Here is a 6,000-nt window from a genome sequence, read left to right as displayed (position 1 = left end):
GAAAGATACAGGGCAAAGATGAGGCCACAATCTATATATAAATGGAGTGAAGTACAGCACTTAATTTTTGAATTCAGGAAGCAAATTGTGCACATGCATGGATGCTTGAGTAGTCGCTTAGCAAATATATAGGCCAGCCTCCTCTATGACATGTTGGTTTTTGGTGTGTATTTGTTGGAGACCAGCTTTGAAAACAGTTTGAAAACTCTCCCATGAAAGCGCAGTCCAGGGAAAAAAGGCAGCATACAGTTCTGCTTCATATATAAATTGATTGCTCCTACTCATGGTTCTCTTGAAATACACACACCACAGTGGCAACAATTGCCTCAATATAGCACTCCACAACTACTATACTAAATCAGCCATAGCCACAGCAGTGAACATATGGAATTCTATTAAATTTAGAATGATCATTGGCATAGTCATTACAGCCTGCATTTGTACATCCATCCCTCTGATAAATCCACAGCTAGTGCATTTGGATGCATGTGCATTCCAAATTTCAAGTGCTTTGGAACTCCCAATGCACACCACAGACTTAGGCTCATGAGGCATCTAAGCTGCTGGTTGGAGGAGGGAACTACAGGAATTCCAATTAAGAAAGACCACTTGCAGCCTATAATCTTCCTGGACTGAGATGTGACAACCACTCTATTGGCTGCTATAAGGATGCTAAGACTGCATGATTTCCCTTAGTCTGAACAACTTGTTGATGTGGGAGATACCCCATCCTTCATCCAGCTTTCATGTGGCTTTGAACTTGTCACCTGTCCTGAGATCTGAGAGTTTGTTTCCGGTTCCTCGTGGCGTTCTGCATGCCTCACTCCAAAACAGGGAGACTATGGAAAACTTCACAAAGTAGGTTCTTTGAACCCACTATAAAAGATCTCCCTCCCAAGAGATCCACTTCCATGGAAGAATAATATAGTTATTTTATCTTGGAGAATAGATTTGTGTTCATTTCCACAAAATGTGGCCACCAATCACCAGCTACAGAACTCTTTAAAAAAAAAAAACTTCACCAAACGCTTTCCTAACTATTAAGGCTACTTTATAAAGAAATATTTCAGAAACATCTTTCCTGCACTGCATGTATCTTTTACCTGGGGTGTCTCCTGGTTCAATTATTCACCAGTATCCAGAGGTTTCATGTTGTGCTTCATACATGCTAAGCAGTCATTTGCATTCCAGAGCTACATCCTGACTCTTCTGGTTCTTCTCTGACATCCTTCAATGCACAGCATCCATAATGAAGATCAGGTGACAGTGGGTAACTATACCAGCAGTTCCGCTTCTTGAGGCAGGAAATATTTTTTCCTCTGTGGCTTATAAAGAGTCTGACAGCCCCTTTCAAGCAGCCTAAGCATAAGCAATTAATAGTAGCAATAGAGAGCCAGAGCTGGATTACCTATTATGCTAAGTATGCTATAGAGTACAAACATAGCCAAATTGAGCCCACTGCTGCACCGTAATTATTGGAGAGTTTCTCTCTTTCTCCTAATGATGAGCTCTTTTAAAACTCACCAAGCCTCAGAATGTAGTGGCTGTATCTTCCTTGATAATAAACATTTTCAAATACTAACAGTCTGTGAAACATGAAAATGTGAGGTAGTAAATGAAGACGAAGAGGAGGAGGAGGATGAGTTTGGACTTGATATCCCGCCTTTCACTCCCCTTAAGGGGTCTCAAAGTGGCTAACAATCTCCTTTCCCTTCCTCCCCCAGGAAGGCTGGCAGACTTCAGAGAAGTGTGACTAGCCCAAGGTCACCCAGCAGCTGAATGTGGAGGAACGGGGAATCAAACCTGGTTCACCAGATTACCAGTCCACTGCTCTTAACCACTACACCACTAGGGAACTTCTGGGTGAATGCCGTATGGGTGAACCATTGACATTACTGGGTGCTGCAGGAAAGCCAAAAGAAAGTATGGCCTAGGAATCAAAGGCCCAGGTCGTATGTTTGTCAGAAGAACATTTCCCCCTTAAAACCCAGCATGAAAAATTAGGCTTAACAATCTCTAAGAAATATATTTAGCTTCAAAAGACATTTAGATTTCTTAACCACACACGTTTCAGCTGCAAAATACTATTAGCTGATTTTCCATGGTTAAATTAGTGAGTAATCTGAATCTTTGCTGCTGGAAGGGATTAGGATATAGAGAAAGTCCACTGGTGCCTGCTGGTCTCGGTTGACAAGGGATGGTTTTCATCACAGAAATAATGCTTGCAAGTGAAGGGCCCTGGAATGGGGTATTGCAGGACCAGGGTGAGGATGGAGCAGAGATGACCATAGATTGCTGGATCCAAAGCTTTGACATTCCTTCTGGAAGAGTCCAATCCAGCCCCCTTGGCTACACCAGCCTGCATCTAACAAGCCACACCTACATACAGAGAGAAACCTAAAGTGATTTGGTTTTGGACATGTTTTGGAAAGGGGTTGGGCAGCTCAGGGTGGAATAATTCAAAGGGATATTTTTTTAACTGCAGAAAAACCAAATACCATTATTCCCTCTGCTCCCAAACTGATGGCAGTGGTGTGTCATATCTGGATCCCCTGATCCTCCAATTAGAAAATCTAGTGGGTTTTTTTTAAATAATAATAATAATAATAAAGCATGCACATGACACTTCCCAAGTCTTGCAGGACTCAGATTTGGCACAGTAATATCCAGTGGCAAAGGATCCATCCAGGACATGGTTGTGACTATGTCACCACACTAGTTTTCTTTCCTTTAATCCATCTCAGCACATGCTCCTTGCTATTGATTCTCTGTTCTCCTCACTGTTCATTATTCAGCAGTAACCTCCTTCAGAAATAAGGCTCAATGAGTTCAAACAATGCATGGAGGCAGAGATGGATTAAGTTGCCAATTTTGGTTTCTCTCAGTGTTCCATGTTGCCAACTGTAAGTTCACATCCTCCCATTTCTGCAGCAATTTGAAAATTTTACTTTAAGACGTCCAGATGAAAATTTGCATGAATTTTATGCACATTTCTTCTAATTTATACATTTTTGTACACAATCTTCCCTTATACAGTGGACCCTCAGGTTACGTACCTCTCTGGATAGGTAATATTCAGGTTGCAAAAGCAGCAAACCCGGAAGTATTTTTCCGGGTTTCACCACTCGTGCATGCGCAGAAGCGCTCTATTGTACCACGTGCGTGTGCAGAAGCAGCGCCTCTGGTTACGGATTTTCCAGGTGCGCACGGACCCCCAGAATGAATTAAATCCGTATCCAGAGGGTCCACTGTACACATTTGGGGGGGCAAGTGCTCTCTCCTAATATTTGTTTTTAATGTTTTTTATTATTATTGTTATTATTATTATTATTATTATTATTATTATTAATGTGCATTTTTGTGCTGAATTTTTTATTAGAAAACTGCATTGCAAAATTCAGAGAACTTTGAATTTTGGAGAGCTGTGATGTGATTTGTTTGTTGGTTCTGTGTGTGTAAATTAGGAAGGTCTGGATTACAATGTGAACCGAAGACATTTCTCCTCCAACCCCACATGAAGGTGAGATTGGGGCAGAATTTGGTACCCTCACCCCCCCCCCCCATATTACCATCCTTGCTGGGTCCATCCCAGACTGTTGCAAGCCCTGATCTGAGGTTGGCACTTACATGACTTGAACTGAACACAAATAAGCTCCTCCTGGGAATTGGGAGCACTACATTATGGAGCAAGCAATCATATGAAGGAGGAAATACCTGTTTACACAAATTAAGTGTTAAGCTATCATTTCAGATCTCCCACCCGATGCTCAGAGTTCTGGGCAGAATGCAGCCCAAAGTAGATGGTCAGGTGAGTAACAGTTCAGGCAGATGCACAGCTAATTTCCAAAGACAGTTTTTAAAAAGCCTGATGTCATCCAACACACTGGCTTTCTAGTGCAGCCTTAGTCTTTGACACTTTACCACTTTCACAGCAAATGATGCTGATTTGGCCTTTGCCTATTAGGGCAGGCAAGCAAGCAGCAGTCTCCCAGGTGTCTCCTCCACACCACCAGCCTCTGCACAAGCATGTCCTCCACAAAGTCTGGTTTGCTCTTGATGCTGGTGAGTTGGTTACTGATTTCACCTGGGCTACTTGGTTTAGTGTTGAATTTAAGTATTTGGCATAGACTTCGGGGGTGGGGTAACTTCTACAGGAAAAGGTTCTACAAGAAAAGTAACTTCTACAAGAAAAGGTTTTGCTGCTGGCTGCTTCAAGTGGTGGCTTAACAATCTTCAGCTCAGTGACATCCCTATTGACATTTGGGATAGGATATAATGATATAGCATCATTCACATGGGTATTCTGGAGAGAGAAGAAGAAGAAGAAGATGGAGGAGGAGGAGGAGTTTGGACTTGATATCCCACTTTATCACTCCCCTTAAGGAGTCTCAAAGCGGCTAACAATCTCCTTTCCCTTCCTCCCCCACAACAAACACTCTGTGAGGTGAGTGAGGTTGAGAGACTTCAGAGAAGTGTGACTAGCCCAAGGTCACCCAGCAGCTGCATGTGGAGGAGCAGAGACACGAACCTGGTACACCAGATTATGAGTCTACCGCTCTTAACCACTACACCACACTGGCTCTCCTCCAAAGATGGCTGAACTTATTGCTCAAATTCTTCATGCAATATTTTTTCTTTTAACTCAACACATTGATAACTTCAAATATGTACAGAACAATATCAATAGACTGGGCTATGAAGAATATAACAATTTCTGCATTCTGATTGAGGATCACATGCCTGAGTTTGTCATATTATTCCATGGAGAAATATAAGGAAGAGATGTGCATATAATATTTTCTGGAACAGAATATGAAGATGGTTTCTCTTCACTTATTATAGGGCATCCAAGAAATGGACAGCTATAGTTTGGGGAAAATATTGCACCATCTGTCTGTATCTTCAACTCCTGCTATTCTACTAATATTTGCTTCAGGAAACAATTCCCAAAAGATGGAATGAATATGCATCACACTGCAATGTCTGGTCACTTAACAAATATTAGCAATTCACCTGATCAATTACATTCAGCTCAAGTATGATCTACTACTTAGTTACACCAGAATACATCAGAAGTGACTATAAATTCAATACTGTAGCATGGAAAAACTGCTGCTGATTATTTACTTTTAACCATAGCTTATTGGGGAGGGGGGATACTTACCTTTTTATTGTGATTTAAAATCATATTGACAGTCTTGCCGTGTATTTTAGAGATGTTTGCACAGAGCACCTTGGGATTTTGCTGTACTCTTAGATGACAGCTCTGTAGAAGTGAGATTGGAAACCATTTGTGTAGAAACAGAGTATTTGAACAGAATGCTACTGATTGGTGTATTTTGGCCTCCTTTCAAAAAGGTAATTAAGCATGGACGGTTCTTATATCTACTGAAAAGAATCATAAATATGATTCAGTGCTCATGTATCCTAGAAAAACATGTTTGCATAATTTTGCTGATTTGTTTCCTTAGTAATTGTTTTACCTTCACCTGACTAGTAAAAGAAAGAGTTGAACAAGCTACAAAAATAGTCACATTTCCTAATCTTTACTACACTGAAGTAAAAACTTTGACTTCCCTTTTTTATTTGGGTAATGAGAAATTAAAAGTTCCCCACCTTCATCTTATCTTTGCTTGACAGCACATTTCATAGAAAACCTTTGAACTCTTCAATCACTCTTTCCTAGTCATGTTTGACTATCATTGTTGTTGTTCAGTCATTTAGTCGTATCCGACTCTTTGTGACCCCATGGACCAGAGCACGCCAGGCACTCCTGTCTTCCACTGCCTCCCGCTGTTTGAGCAAACGCATGCTGGTAGCTTCAAGAACACTATCCAACCATCTCATCCTCTGTCGTACCCTTCTCCTTGTGCCCTCCATCTTTCCCAACATCAGGGTCTTTTCCAGAGAGCCTTCTCTTCTCATGAGGTAGCCAAAGTATTGGAGCCTCAGCTTCACGATCTGTCCTTCCAGTGAGCACTCAGGACTGATTTCCTTAAG

The sequence above is a fragment of the Podarcis tiliguerta genome, assembly GCF_965153285.1.
Source record: "Podarcis tiliguerta genome assembly, chromosome: 1".
Taxonomy (NCBI): Eukaryota; Metazoa; Chordata; class Lepidosauria; order Squamata; family Lacertidae; genus Podarcis; species Podarcis tiliguerta.
This window is presented reverse-complemented; position numbering follows the sequence as displayed.